Source organism: Lissotriton vulgaris, chromosome 2_1 (genome assembly GCF_964263255.1).
Source record: "Lissotriton vulgaris chromosome 2_1, aLisVul1.2, whole genome shotgun sequence".
NCBI classification, from domain to species: domain Eukaryota; kingdom Metazoa; phylum Chordata; class Amphibia; order Caudata; family Salamandridae; genus Lissotriton; species Lissotriton vulgaris.
Window position 1 is genome coordinate 621,533,198 of NC_141687.1, and position 16,481 is coordinate 621,549,678.

The window sequence follows — 16,481 nt, forward strand, 5'->3', positions numbered from 1 at the left end:
ATTCCCTCGTTCATTTCCTCCAGGAATGTAGTCTCATCCCTGGTCTTGCCTCTTCTGCCTTTGCCTCTGCTCCCTCTCCTTGTCTTTCTGATGGATTGCTTCCATATCTGCCCCCTGGCTCTCGATTCCCCACCCTGATGCGACGGACCTCCTCTAAAAAAGAAGTTTTATCTGAAGTGGGAATTTCAGTATTATCCTCATTTTCACTTGTAGAAATATTGCTAGAGGATGGGTTTAATTCGGAGCTAAATGGTGTTAGACCCTTTTTAGTACTTTGCCCTTTTTTAATTAAGTGATCAAATTTGCGAGCAAACGTAAACACTCGATCTGTTGCATAATCATGCTCGTCTCTCTTAAGTTTGCGGGCTTTCCTACGCTTAATATCTGCTTGTAGGTTAGTCAAAATGTCACCTAGCAGATTGTAATTTTTCATTGTTGCTTTTGGTAAATTTTCATAACAATTCATAAAAATTGCCAAAAACCACCCGGCAGACCTATCATTTCAGGCATAGGTGGACCTACAGAGAGACTATCTTAATTTATAGGTTTGTATTTAAGACCATTTGTCCAAAATCTTCCTTCTCATATAGAAGATACCAAGCACGTTCTTAATATCATGAATGATGTAGCTTGGGAGCCGGATATGATCTTGGTAACATTAGATGTTGTATCCCTATATTCTAATATAGATCATAATTTAGGTATACAAGCAATGGAAAGTTTTTTTAACCAAAGACCAGTTGAATACCTAGATCATACTACCATGATTTTAGAAATGACTAGAATGGTGTTACAGAATAATTTCTTCTTGTTTGAAGACAAATGGTACAGACAGAAACTGGGGACTGCGATGGGTTCCAGATTTACTCCGTCCTTCGCGAACCTCTTTATGGGGCGCTTAGAGGTAGAGTGGATCTGGGGCCCAAGGGGCAAAAAATGGATAGATCATATTTACTACTGGGGAAGATTTATAGATGATTGTTTACTATTGTGGAGAGGGACCTCAGATGAACTTAACATGTTCTTTGCTTACCTTAAATCAAATTATATGAACATGACGTTTACTACCCAGTTTGATATGAATTACATTACTTTTTTAGACATAGAACTATTTGTGGAGGACAATAGACTGTGTAGTCGTATGTTTCGGAAGGAAACCAGCTGCAATGCACTTTTATGTGCAGATAGCTGTCACCCTAAAAGCCAGATGGACTCTATACCTTTTGGAGAGATTATAAGAGCCAGGAGGAACTGTTCTAATGATGAGGATTTTAATATGAATATTCAAGACTTGACCAGAAGATTTAGAAATAGAGGTTATGAGGAGAAAGTTATAGGTAAAGCTTGTGATAGGGCTTTCAAACTTAAAAGAGAAGACACGCTGAAACCTAAGAATGAGATAATAAAGAATTGTCAGAAAGTCAGGATGATTACTAATTTTGGAATAGGGAGTCATAAACTGTTTGGAATTTTGAACAAACATTGGCACCTACTGCGAACAGACAGTGATATTACCCCATTTATAACAAATAGACCCAGCCTAACATTCCGAAAGGGTACTATAATAGCGAATATGGAGAGTCTGAGCTACCCTAAACCTGTGAAACCCCAACAGACAAGAGATTGGTTACGTACACGACCAGTGGGTTTTTACTACTGCGGAAACTGCAGTTCATGTAGATGGGCTACTAGGAAAATACAATAACACAGGCACTTTTAAAATCAACACATTCATTAATTGTGAGACTACCTTTGTGGTTTATATAATAGCATGTTCATGTGGCAAAATCTATGTCTGTAGCACTGTAAGACGATTGAAAGACCGGATGGTGGAGCACTTCGGTGCTTTAAAGAATGGGGACACTAGATATCCAATTGCCTCCCATGCTCTCCAAACTGGTAATGATTCTGTCAATCATAAATTTACATATCATGGAATTGAACATGTTACTTTGGACCGACGAGGTGGAAACAGGATCGTGAAATTAAGACGAAAAGAAGCAAGATGGATTATGGTCCTACGTGCAGTTGAAGAGGGTTTGAATTTAGATTCAGAGCTGCAATTTTTTCTAGGAGATTAACTATAATTTTGCAAGTAATGAATATACAAATATGGTTGTATGTTTAATGTGTAGACTTAAGAAGTCGTTACATATATAGCATTTGTACAGAACCATACAGATGTAATGTCTAATGTAAACGTAGTAACCTCTATTTCAATATATAGGGGAACTAATCAATGTTTATTTTAAACAGGATGGAATGCATGAGAAATATGTAAATGTTACTTGGATACAGATGGTACTCTACTAATCAAAATATATGAATATTCCTCTTTTGCCTTTCCCAATATCATCCCTCTCTCATTTCCCCCTTTCTCTTTGCAGTGGTGGAAATCCGGGATTGGGGTTACTGTAATGTATGGAGACTGCCTGTGTCTTGCATTCTGCTGCGGGCTTCGCGATGTATAGATAGGTCGTGTGGAGATATGTTATTAATCATTTCTTTACTGTGTACATCAACCGGCACTGATGGCATCACCCGCTAAGACTGGAATGATGTATCTAGAAAAGAAGGGTTTGAGTACTCGGGACCTCGTCTAAATAATGGGGGACGAATATTTATATTATTCTCCATTTGAATATTTACATGGAGTTTTTCTTTAGTTTACTTATTCTTAAGCTGAGAACACTTGTACAGTTTGGGAGTAGACATCATTATCGAGAGTGTGCGTTCTCAGAAGAGGAGATGAGAAAGACTGATAGAGACAACTAGTGGATAACAAGCCACTCAAAGACGGCAACCGTTTTTGATACCGCTTGGGATGCGGTTACTTAAACCACATGGCGCTTGTGGTGCACGCCAGTTGACGTTTTTGATGCCGGAGTGAGCGTACACGCGACAGGTAAATCCTGAATAATGGGGCTTTTTGAGCGTCCACAGTAATGAGTACCGATTTCAAATAGAAAATTCTTTTTGTTCTTTTATTTATATACCAGCAGACTGGCGCGTACCCGTGTTCGTCTGATTAACACTTTTGAAGATGTTTATAATTGACTAGAAGACTTGGAATACGATATTGATACGTTTGACTACTGATGTGGAGGTGAGTGTAAATCGAGAGTTACATAGATATATAAATACTAAGTAAACGTATAGAGGGTACTCTTACTGTATGTTCTACTTATGTCTACTACAGGAGATATACGATGTCTGTATTGTGATCGAGGCATACTTGGAGCCTATACTTTTTTGGATTATGACAGTGGGTACATATTACGATTTCCCTGAGCTAGTGGAATGAGTATGATTTACTCGATTTGGCCGTTTTGTGCACTGTGAACCCGCTGTAGATGCGAGTGTAAGGATGGATTCCTATCATTTCAGGTCTCGATTCTGTTTTTCCTACTGGAGAATATATTCCTTTTTTCAAGAACATAACTTATTTTGGTAAATATGTATATAAATTACTTATGTTGGGCTTTGGGTTCTGTTATGTTTACTGTAGACACCTTTGTTCGCACCATGTTATTCCGGTGCCTTCTCTTTTTAAACAATCACTAGAGGACTATGCCTTTTCACGTAGGTGGTGATCTGATAATATGTAAACTTTTCCAAAGGCGTCCCTTAAATACTGTGTCTTCATACAGTTCCTTATATTTCTATTAGATCTTCTTAGCTTGCAGCCCTGAAGAAGTCAGTATGGCATGATATAAATGCCTGACGAAACACGTGTTGGCTGCTGCAACCCTTTATTGATTGGGAGAAGTGTATAATAATAAAATCGGATCTACTTTGTGATCAACGACGACTCTTGGTGTCTTAGTTGGAGTGACTCTTTGTCTAAATGGACATGATTTAGATACAATTTGCTTGATTTGGATTACCTGGACATTTACTTGTGACTTGGATTGATATTGTATATTAACTGTGGAATTTGGAGTGCTCAGCAAAGAATTATTAACAGAATCAACACACTCTAAGGGCTCTGTGATGCTTTAAAAATATTGATGTCGGTTCCCTCTGTGAATCAGCTTTGTTATCACTTCAAAGGCTAGACCTGACCCTAGACGTTGACAAACTCACCTCCCAATGCCGCACAGTCCTTGCTGTCAAAATCATTAACGTCGCTCCTCTCCAAAGCAAAAAGATAAGGCCCACTCCCTCAGCACCTTGGTTCAACAATTCCCTCTATGAAGAAAGGAAGCAGCTAAGATATTCCTGGAGAAACAATGGAGGTAAGCGTCCTCCACCGATAATTTGGCCACGCTTCGTTCAGCAAGATCCAAGTTCCACAAGCACATCTTCCTTGCGAAAGCGTCGCACTTCAGAACCCTCCTTGACTCAGCCAAAAATAGACCCAAAAAACTATTCGATCTCATCAAGATTCCTAACTGCTCTCCCCCAACCTCCAAGTTGGAGGATTCTACAAAGAAAGCAGCGGATTTCGCTACCTTCTTGGACGAAAAAGTGAAATCCTTGTGGATCAGGTTGCTCATCCTACCCCTCCAGAGGAGCGCAGATCCTTAGCCATTTGGCAGAACTTTGACCCCATCTCTGAAGATGCCCTTCTCAATTGCATCCTCGAAACAAAGCCCTCCGACCAATATCTGGACCCCATCCCCAGTGCCATTGCCACCGACTTCTATACCCATTTTCTTTCCTATTGGACCACTCTGCCAAGGCTCCCTTCCTGTCTCCTTCAAAACTGGGCAGGTCACCCCTCTGCTTAACAAGCACTGGCGTTGCCAATAGGTCTCGCAGTAGGAAAGTTGGCGCCTCGCGCAGGCGAGTGTGGCGCCTCGCGCAGGCGAGTGTGGCATTGTGAGAGTGGCATTGCGCGGGCGAGAGTGGCATTGCGCGGGTGAGAGTGGGTTTGCGTGTGTGAGTGACGTGCCTTTGGGGTCTAGTGGTTCTGCCAATTATTTTAGGCATGCTCCAAGTAAAGTACTAACCCAGATTTGGACTGCAGCAGCATGGACGGGGAACTCAAACAGCTCAATGTCATCAAATCATCAAATCAAGAGAGAAAAGTTCCCTGCTCTAATCTCATTGCTGCTCACTGATGGGATAGCTTACTGTGCAGACGCTCTGCCAGTCAGGAACTTAGCACACTGCAGCAAACCCTGCATTAGGCACTGTGCTTGCCATGATAACTACTTGATCTATATTCACATTATCGGCATCAACATATTGTGATTAAGCTGCTCTGTGATGAACAGTTTGAGGGGCTTGGCAAATTCATGGGCAAAGAATGCTTCCGCTGAGCAGCCAATCTAATTTTTTACCTACACCAATATTACGCCTAAAAGCTATTTCCCAAATGAATTTGAAAGGGTGCAAACAAAGACATCTGCAGCTGATGGCACAGACTCACTAGGTGTGACAACGGGTGGAACCATGGGGCGGGGTGTTCCTGCTTGTTCCAGTGGGTGATGAGGCTGCTCCTGTGTCCTCGAGTTTTAAAGGAAGGTTGGTGTCGGAAGGGGGTTTGTGCTGGTGCTGTAGCCCGTCCAGCTTTTGCCCTTTGCCTGAATTCTGTGTGATTTGCGTGCTCTGCTTCTTGAAAGTATGAGTAGACAGCTATCTGTTGCTGCAAGACAGCATTACAGCCTACAACCTATGCTGCCACTGTCAGTAATACTATACCTTCTGGGCGGAGCCTTGTGCTATGCGCGGCCATGACAGAGTTAGGCGAACTAAGCAGACTTCCGAACAGACATCTGTTTTAAAAAATCTGTATTGCCACTGCCAGAAACACCAGTCTTACAGCCTGGTTCAGTAGGAACGGAAGTCAGTCACAATTAGTTGTACGGCATTAACATAAACAAGGCAGAGGTTTGGGCGGTGCAGAGGCAACACCATTGAATGTGAGAGCAATATGGGGTTGGGTGGGGGAATGGATACGAAAGCAACGTGGAGAGGGCCGGAGGGACGTGAAAGCAACATGAAGGGCGCGGGAGCAGGGTAGGCAGTTGGGGAAGCGCACAATTCAACGCAACAGGAAAGAGGCAGGTAAAAGAGAGCAGCGCAGGTGACGAGACGTGCATGAGGAACGCAGCGCAAAAACAAATGAACTCTCCTTCAGTTCTCAATAGGGAAGAAGTGGCGAAACATCCAAAGCTACGGAACTGGAACTGGGTTCCAGTTGCTGCATTGGCTCTCCCGTGCCTACCATAAACAAACCTTGTACACACACTTCACAAAGCGTTTGAAAAAATAATAAATTTACCTTAAGTGTGATAACAAGCATGTGTTGGCAAAGCATCTTAATTTATAAAATCGGATCAACGATGGTGCTGCACTGCACAGAATGAAAACAAGGCTGTGTTTGCGGGGAGAGAGAGGGGAGGTGCTGGTGTGGGAGGGGGGGAGGTGCTGGTGTGGTAGGAGTGCTGCTAGGGCAAGGCTGTGTTTGCGGGGAGAGAGAGGGGAGGTGCTGGTGTGGGAGGAGTGCTGCTACGGCAAGGCTGTGTTTGCGGGGAGAGAGAGGGGAGGTGCTGGTGTGGGAAGGGGGAGTTGCTGGTGTGGGAGGAGTGCTGCTAGGGGAGGAGAAGCCCTGGCCGTGAATGCGTGTGCATGTTTGCTCACGTGATTCACGTGAACTGCAAGAAAACCGCGGGGCTGAAAGCCCTTGGTTTGAAGAGGATTTTGCCGACTTGAATTCTCCCCATTTCCCATTCCCGCGAAATGGTAAAGGCGAGACCTAAAAAACCCACTGCTGATGCAAATGACCTCAACAACTTCCGCCCCATCACTACCCAACCCTTTATTGCGAAGATCACAGAAAAATGTGGAGCGAAGCAACTCTCTCGTCATATCAAGGACAATGATCTTCTTGACAATTGTCAGTCCGGCTTCCTTCAAAACTGCAGCGCTGAAACAGTCCTACTACAAGTGGTTGATGACGCGCTGAGGATACTCGATTCGGGGGGTTGGGGGGGGTTCCTGTCTTCTAACTCTCCTTGACCTTTCTGCAGCCTTTGACATTGTCGATCACAACATTCTCCTCAACACTCTGCAACAGAGAATGGGCATGGAAGGCACTGTGCTTAAATGGTTTGCTTCCTTCATCTCTGATAGATCCCAAATGATCAAAATAGCAAACAGTCTTTCATCTCCTTTGGCGGTAGGTCAAGGTGTTCCTCAAGGCTCTATACTTGCACCCACATTGTTCAATCTCTATTTAGAACCACTGGGAAATCTCCTAAGAAAATCCGGGATCCACTATCATCTCTATGCAGATGACACTCAAATCTACCTCAAGGTTGCCTCCACTCACGATCTCGCCATCCTAAGTTTTACTCTCGACTCCATTCAAAACTGGATGTCAACTAATCAACTGATTCTGAATCCCTCCAAAACTGAATTCCTCCTCCTCACTTTCTCCTCCCCCAGTTCAATCATGGATGGATCAGATGAATCTACTTAACAATAAGCCCATCATTGTCGACAGGGCAAAATCCCTTGGTGTCATACTCGACAAAAAACTCAATCTAATCTCCCACTTCAATTACATTGCAAAGTTTGCGCGATACCAACTGCGCCTTCTTTGGGGAATTTGTCGCTTTTTCCCGGAGCAAGACCTTAAAACACTGGTGCAATCGCTGGTTCTCTCCAGACTGGACTACTGCAATTCTCTTCTTAGTGGCCTCCCCAAATCCCACCTGTCCCCCCTTAAATCTGTTATCCATTTAGCAGCTAGTTTCATTTATGGGGCCAAAAGAAGCGACCACATCACACCGATGTTATTCACCCTACGCTGGCTTCCCATCCAGGCTAAAGCTATCTACAAGTCTGCCTCTATCACCCACAAAGCCTTGCACTCCTCCTTTCCACGCTACCTGGCGAATAAACTGAAACTCTCTGGAGGCTAGACCATCTCGTAATGCAGAAAATGTACTGCTTGAACCTCCCACTTTCAAGAAGGAAAGATTGATGGCCCAATCCTTTTTAGGCAACGCAGTGAAAATCTGGAACTCACTTCCGCCTCAGCTCCGGACCACCACCTCCTCCCAGGCCTTAAAAACGGACCTCAAAGTTCTCCTCCTCCAAAGACACCTCCAAATTTAATTCAAGCCCTCTCTATTATCTGAAGGAAGACTTCCCATTATTGAAAATTCTATCATCCATGACTATGGAAGTGCCTTCCCAGTGTGTTCTTGTGGTTGGAGTGTTTGCCATTTATTGCAGTATGATCCTTGTACCTGTGTTTGGTACTCTTTAACATGTACACGCCACTTTTCTCTTGTAACACACGGTTTGCTACCTCTCACAATTTGTTTGCTGTAGGTACTTGCACAAGTACCACCATTGCCTACGTAACGTTTGTTCTTGTGCTTCAGTGTCAGACATATATTGCAGTATTATACCTCTAATTGTACTTTGTTTTCTCTTGTAACCTGCACACGTCACTTTTTCCTCCTGTATTGCACCGTTTGCTACCTCATGTATTTTGTTGCTCCCATTTGTCACTTTTGCCTCATGTAACTTACTTAACGTTTGCTTTTGTAATTTGCTCACTTGTAATTTTCTCCTCATATATCATTACTGTTCCTATTGAGAAGCGCTCTGACGCCTTCGGGTAAAGTCCGCCCTATATAAAACGCATAAATAAATAAAAATAAATAATAAATAAATTTCTCGTCCGATGAGATCCGTGTAGAATCAACCAGCAGACACGCCCGCAAATCCATGTCTAGGCACCTTTACTGGATATGCTAATCGCCGAAATGTATTATTCAAACTCTTACACCAACATACTTCCCAAATGACTTTAATATCAACAAATGTATCCACGACCAAGTCAGATCCGGCAATCCTGAGGTCCAGGAAGCAACTGACAAACCTGCCACTACCAGAATCTGAGCCCACTAATTCGATTTCAGAACGTATGAAAACATAAAAAGAAAAACAAGCCAAGTACCAACATTCAAACGAATACAAATAACGTCATTAAACAACATCACTAATACTGGAATATAACGCCATGACCGTAGCCTACATACCACGTTAAACGGGGAAATCTTACACTTACCGGTGTCTGCAGGAGCTGTCTTGACGTGCCTGGTTGCATCAGCTGTTAACACAAAAGAAGGACCAATTGCTGGGGCGCCCCGCCTTTCTGATTACAGAGAAAAAAAAATACTATGAATGTGTTGAAGGAGAGTTCACAGATTTAATGATATAATACGACTCTGCTGACAGAGGTATCAACGAAAACGTATGTGCACATAAGAGTAATCGAGCGTGTGGCCGCAGCACAATCCCGTAGAGCGGTATGGAGAGCTACTCTAGGATGAATTACACTGTGGTCTGTAGCGCCATATTAGTTTGGGAGCTTTGGGGCCTTTATTGCAGCGAAAACAGGTTTTCGGTGTTGCTACAAGCTATCATTATAAAAGGCGGCGGGATGGTGGAATGGATAATTATGTGAGCTTCACGAGCAAATGAAATTGACGAAGCTCGTAGCTAGCCCACTAAAAAAACGCACATAGTAAAGCTGAAATGTTCATTGTGAAATCTTTAATTGTACAAGCCGAAGAAGACTTTTTTTCTTTTCGATTTTGAAGAGAGGCCTTTGAATAATTCCAACTTGTTCATGTTCACAATGCCCAATAACCCACTCTAAGATGGGGATAGAAATGGAAGAGAGGAGGTATTGTCCCTTTTTTATGTCCATGCAAGGTGCTCTCTGTATCTTCTCGTAATCGGCGTAGTTTGGGCGAATGGGAAAGCGCGAGTTCGGCGGTTGAGCGCTCTTTAGATTCCCGCCTAAATCAAGGTTTACGACGTCTGAGACGGATAGAGTGAGTAAGGAGAGGCAGGGCGATTGGGTTCTTATATGGACAAAGTAGTCATCGTGTAAACACTGAGAACGTGTAAGAACCAACATTTTGTTGCAGTTAATTAACTGCATGGGAGTATTGGGAAGTTGGTATTGATGTTCTGTGCTAAGGCACAGGGGAAGTTGAGAGTGTATGTTGAGCTTACTTCTCAGCTCATTAACTTGTACGTGTAAAGTGAACTCATTCTTAGGTTTTTGTGGTCATTCTAATCAATGGAGATTAACTCTTTTTAGTGGCGTTGTTTTCCATAGTAACGTTTATGTGGTTGGTGTACTTTTCCATATAATGTTCCGTATTAAGCAAAAGTAATGCATTTTTATGTTTTGGTTAAGGAACGTTTTGTGTCTGTCAGGAAGGGCACCTACTGAATGACTTGGGAGTAAATATTGTGAGCATTGAACACATTGGATGAGATTAGGGAGAGGGAGTTTGCATAAAAGGACGTTCCGATAAAGATTAAAATGATGACCAGGCTTGAAACGCCGAGATTTAAGTGGTTGGGGACCATCATCGTGAGATTATGGACTGAGGAGATGGGCCAATCCTTATGTTGTGGTTGCAGGTGCTGTATCTACACTAAAAGATAGATGGGAATTTAGGACCTTTTATGGGACAGTGGCCCATTTTGTGTCTCGTTAGCTCTAGACCAACTTCCTCTGACGGTTGAACACTTTTAGAGGGAGTTGGGACCGCTGCTACTCTAAACTGCCCTTGTAGCCTGACTTACACGTCCTCCTATTGATATCTCGTCTTTCCCTATACTGCACCCCTTGTGGAGATTTAACGTTTTTAAAAAATGTGTTTAAAGTTCTGTATTTGCACTCTTGTAAGTACAGCGGTATCCACCATGCTCTCATTATTGTTATAATCAAATTAGCTATTTCAGTGAATACAAACACGCCCTGAATGATACCCATTGCTGTAATGTACTCCAACGATATGAAAGGTTGCAAAATGTACCACTCGGCAGCAGATGGAACGCAGGAGAAGTTGCCAACATTTCTCACTCCATTAAGAAGTACAGGAGACGTTCAGGGTTGCCAATGAAAGCACTGGTTTCAGACGCTTCTCTTGTTGACTGCCGGATTTGAATTGGGGGAGCCTGCCAGATTATATGGAAGCACTTGCGTCATTTAACAGAGCTAGGCCTAGATGGTCCAAAAATTGTCAGACACCTTCCTCGGGGGTGGGCCCGGGCGGGGCGGGAGGGGGTTGACCTTGCTTTTAATAACATTATGACTAGGGGACTGGTATGTGTGTGAACTGGTAAATGGCCTCACCTGCCAGTTTCAGGTAAGCAGTGAACAATTGACCATGAAGTAAACGTGAACTATCTATGTTTAAGCAAAGCAAAATGTTTCAAATATACTATTCAGCATTTAAACAACTGATAATTTGGTCGACAACCACGGTTCGCCTAGGAACTAACACAATGTTACTATGGACACTATGCTAGCTGAAAAGGATTGTTGAAGGAGTAAAAAGTGACGTGATCAGAAGTGTCTCACTGGCAGACTGGATGTGGTTCTATGTTATTTGCCTGAATTTATAAGTCTCTTTATCACAGAGATGTTTTAAATTATGAAACCCCATGGTTTTCCTCCTTTCGGAAGAGTACATAGGTTATGGTATTGTGGAGTTGAAGATTTACATGACCAAAGCAATCAGCCTCGAGACCGAAATGCTCCCAACAAATTTACACGGAATAGTTTGAAGCCTTTGTAGAAGCATTCTGAAGTCATTTAAGCTAGGTAACCAAAGATACATGATTGTTTCACTTAAACTAATTTGATTGTTACATTTGTATTAATTGGTCTTCATAAGTTATGGCATGCAAAGAGAAAGCAGTAATTATCTTGCATTTTTGTGCACAGTGTCCAAACCCCGTTCAAAGGGCCATGGGGCAAGCAGAAGTTAATGGGCCCATCCGTTGAGGTTGAGGCCTCTTACTCTTGATATCCCAGGGCCTGACTTACTGTGAATCCTAATCAACTGGGACAAGTACCCCTTTTAGCAATTGACTTAGTGGTAGCACGGGTCGGGCAGTCCAAGGCTTCTTGGGGTGAAGGTAGATGCAATGGGGTGAACACAGGCTCACAACTCAAAATAAGTGCAGCAATACATGATTTTCTAATTAAATATTTATATGAAAAAAGGAGCTTTAATGTATGACCACAAAGTAAAATATGACATTCACAATCAATGTCACCTGATGTCAGGGCTCTATTGTTTTATAGGTGGGTCCCTGAGTCCCACTCCTCTTTAGCTAGTTGTAGTGGTTATTCACTAATGACTGTAGGCAAAATTCAGTTTAAGGCCAACTACTAGTGCGTTTCTAGAGTCTCACTTCGATTCTTGATTAAAGTTAAGATTATTCCAGTGCCTAGGCGTTATCTGGCAAGTAAGTTCCTCTGGGACTGGTTGGCCTGAGAATCTCTCTTACTTGCAAGAGCAGGATCCGAACGACTAGAGTCTCTGAGTGCGCCCCTTTTGCGGGAGCTGAAGCTGCACCCTCTGATAACTCTTTCGCACGCGACACAGAAGGGCTGCGTTTGGTTGTCCTCGAATTCCTCACACGTGGTCATGCATTGACTGGAGGGTGAGGGGATTCTCCAAGCTCTGATGTTGGGTAAGTTCATAGTTACTCCCCAGTTGTAAGTGGGGGGGATGCGAAAATCCTGCTGCCCGTACTTGGGCTCTCTTGGGTCACCATGGCAGCCTCGTTCTCTGTTGATGGTTTTGATCATATCACGCTTGTTTTATACCAGTTGGTTCCCAGGGCTCGGGGTCACCATAACACCTCTGATTGCCAACTAGATACCCCACATGGTCTATTGCCAGATCAGAACGCTGCAGTTTTCATGGTGGCCTCACCTGGCCGACAATACCGCACACGGACGATGACCTGTTCAGTGCAGCAACGCTTACAACTCACTTCATGGTGGCCCTCCTCTGGCATATGGGGGTTGCTGACTTTTCCCTGCACACGGGCAACAACCTGATCGGTTTGGCAGTGGTCTCCACAGCTCACTATAGGGATTCTCCTCTGGACCTCACTCCCTTCAACACTCTCCTCCCTCACAGGGCACACTGCTGTTGGCAAGCAGATTGATGCTGTTGCTCCAGACTCCAAGGAAAGGTAGTCTTTGATACCTGGCTGATGTACTGTCACCCAGCTGGGAGGCTAGCAGGCCTTGCCTCCCCCCAGTCCTAGTGTAGAAGACAATTAGTCTTTAATAAGATTCCTGAGATAAGGAATGTATTCCAAGTGAAGTTTATTAGTAGGTTTCCAATCGCAGGAGGAGCGCCTCATCAGCCAGGAGTCCAAGTAGCAACTGGACAAACACAACGAACACCTGGCTTCTGAGAGCGACTCCACATTCAAAAGAATACATGTATACATTCTGTGCATGTGCTCAGGCATGCGCAAGTATAATTATCACGAGAATAGAATAACCAAGAATACAATACACTACATCACCTTCCCCCTTATGCAAATATACGGAAAAAGAGTAACAATAGAATAATTAAAACAACTAGAAAGATATAAACTCGTTATATCTTGCAGGGGGTCTTCTAATGCGACCACTGCGACTGCAAGACGGAATAGCAGAAGAAACTACAGGATCTTGTGCAGGGGAGGAATCTTTGGAGGGAGAAAGTGACGTCAAACCATCGTCATATTGAATTACTTTTGGTTGAAGCCAATGTGACCAATCACATCCCTCCTGAGTGGATACATTTTTCCTCCTAGAAATGAGAGCTGCTTGGTCTGCAGTCAACCTTGCCAATTGTCTCACATTCCACCAACCTTTGTCCCCCAGAAAAACAGCATTTTTACTAACTTTAAGGATTTGGACAGGGCTTGAAAACATAGACAAACCTTTCGCCACTTTATAGGGTTTTTTGATCATAACCCAATCCCCCACCAACATTTGAATGTCTTTTACACATTTTGATCTGTCATAATTTTCTTTCATTACTGCCTGTTTCTGTTTAACTGAAAAGTCAATGTTATCCCTAATTGGAGGAAACTGGTTACCCTCCACTTTTCTTAACCAAGCAGGAAATAAAGGAGAATGGAATTCCCTGCCCCGCAACAATTGAAAAGGGGACATTTGAGTCGTACAATGGGGTGAGACATTATAATTCCAATTTTTTTTTTCCAAAAACTTAAAAACATCCACGCCAGAAGCTAGAGCCGTTTGTATTCCTTTCAAAACTTTATTGCCACGTTCTACTAGACCATTAGACGAGGGTGAATAAAGTGCCACTTTCAACTGTTTCACATCGTGCACACTCAAAAATTTACGCATCTTGTCAGAGACAAAATGGGTCCCATTGTCAGTTACTAAGGTTCGAGGTGCTCCTTCCAGCAGGAACAATCTTTCCAGGAAAGCAATGGTATTATCTGAATCCGGAGCCTCTACAAACCTATAATACATCCACTTTGAGAAATAATCGATTGCTAAGATAAGGTACCTCTTCCCTTCCGGAAGAACTTTATATGGACCGGAGAAATCTAAAGCAACCTTCTCCCAAGCCATCCCCGGAAATTGAGAAGGTTGTAATGGGGCCTGGTGAGTCTTCCAATGTTTATCAGACAACAAACATTCTTCGCAATTGTCCACAGTAGCCCTTACCTGTGAGTCAATACCCGGCCACCAATAATGAGCTTTGATTCTCATACAAGTCTTGGTCACACCAAGGTGACCCTCGTGGGCTAACTTGATAACAGTGTTCCTTAAACCACTGGGAGGAACAAACTTATCGCCTCTCAATAAAACTCCATCCTTGACTGAGAGTTCCTCTGCCACCTGAGCGAAATTCCTTAGGTCCCCAGACAGGTTCCTAACCTCTGGCCAAGCCTTAGCTGAAAACTCCAAAGCCTGGGAAAAAATACCATCCATTTCGCTAGCCTCTTTCCAATCCTTTTCAGAAATGACCGAATTCCACTCCTCAATAGCGTCCACCATAGACACACACTCCACATCTTCCTCAACCAAGTCATCCTCATCATCCTTGTCCATCAACATCCTGGACAAGCAATCTGCCCTGAAGTTTTTACCCCCAGTGATGTGCCTTAATTCGAAATTGAATTCCTGCAGTTTAGAAACCAGTCTAGTCAGCCTAGAAGAAAGACTATTAGTACCCGAAACTTTGCTAAAAATAAATGAAAGGGGTTTATGATCAGATAGCATCACAAACTTGCGACCCCAGATGTACATCTTAAACTTTTGAGCAGCCCACACACAGGCTAACGCCTCCCTTTCAATTGTGCTGTAGTGCTTTTCAAAGTCCTTCAAAGATCTAGAGGCAAAGGCTACCGTGTGTTCTTTGCCCTCCACCTGCTGACATAGCACAGCTCCAAGACCTTTCATGCTCGCATCTACTGCAATAATGCACATGGAATCATCCCTAAACGCCTGAAGGGAACGTGCAGAGACAATCAAATTCTTGACTTTAGCAAAAGTCTCATCTAAATCTTTTGTCCAAACAAACTTTTGGCCTTTCTTAAGGAGTAACCTCAGTGGTTCCACCACCTGAGCGTACCCTTCTACGAACCTGGCATAGTACTCGGCTAGGCCCAGAAACGAACGCAGAGCATCTTTATCGCTTGGAGGTTTAGCTTCCATTAAAGCCCTAACCACAGATTTTAGGTCTAATGCCAGATTTCGAAATTGAATGACCCAAGTACTCTAATTCAGACACCCCGAACTTGCATTTGTCTTCCCTGACTGTCATACCCCTACTACCCAGAATGGACAAAACCTTTTTAAGTAGGACATTATGTTCATCCATTGTCTTTGCGAAAATCAAAATGTCATCCAAATATGCTTGTACCCCCACCAGATCCCCAAACAAAGAGTCCATTAACCTTTGGAAAACGCTAGCTGCTGAAGCTAACCCGAATGGGAGTCTCAGAAACTTAAAAGCTCCAAATGGGGTCACAAAGGTTGTTAACTCTTGAGAATCCTTAGACAAGGGAATCTGATGGTAAGCGGACTTTAAGTCCAACAATGAAAACCACCTGGCTCCGCCCAGATTTGCTAACAGCTCTTTAATTTTAGGGAGGGGATGACAGTCAATTTTAATGTTTTTATTGAGACCCCTGAGGTCCGCACATAGCCTGATCTCATTATTTTTCTTGCGTGCTACGACGATGGGCGCAACCCATTGGGAGGATTCTGAAGGTTCTATAATTCTGTCATTAACCAAATCCTCAAGCATCTTTTTAAGTTCCGCCCTGACACTAAGAGGAACAGGGCGAACCTTATGAAAAACGGGATGCTCCGGGAATGAGTCTAATTTTGTGTTCTGCCCCACTCACAAGGCCAAATTTGTTGCTAAACACATTTTTAAACTCGCTTAGTAAATCAGCTCTATCAATTTTTGCATCCTCTACAAAACAGATAGGAAAGTCACGTACTTTGATTGGATTTTCGTCCCCTGGGACAAGATATAGACCCATTTTAGCGAGGTCTTTCCAACCTACAATATCTTTTCCATTAATCGCCACGTAGACTTTTGCAATAATGGATCTACCCAGGACCTCCACACTAGTTAAGAAAAAACCTAACATGTCAATATCCTTCTCGCCGAAAGCTTTTGAATTAACATCAAATTGACTTA

General features: G+C 43.2%; 2 protein-coding genes across 4 annotated transcripts in view; one reads left to right on the plus strand and one right to left on the minus strand.

The window, feature by feature from the left end:
* Positions 1 to 9,253, minus strand: part of YARS1 (tyrosyl-tRNA synthetase 1) — a 115,516-nt gene extending 106,263 nt beyond the window's left edge. Inside the window, exon 1 of one of the 2 annotated variants that reach the window (XM_086955717.1) lies at positions 9,038 to 9,253. The gene's annotated coding sequence lies outside the window, so the exon portion shown is untranslated. The remainder of the gene's footprint in view (positions 1 to 9,037) is intronic. The other variant, XM_086955718.1, reaches the window with a different exon arrangement.
* Positions 9,254 to 9,723: 470 nt separating this feature from the next.
* S100PBP (S100P binding protein) overlaps positions 9,724 to 16,481 on the plus strand; it is a 509,558-nt gene continuing 502,800 nt past the window's right edge. The window contains exon 1 of one of the 2 annotated variants that reach the window (XM_086955719.1): positions 9,724 to 9,809. The gene's annotated coding sequence lies outside the window, so the exon portion shown is untranslated. Of the gene's footprint in view, positions 9,882 to 16,481 lie in introns of both variants that reach the window. The other variant, XM_086955720.1, reaches the window with a different exon arrangement.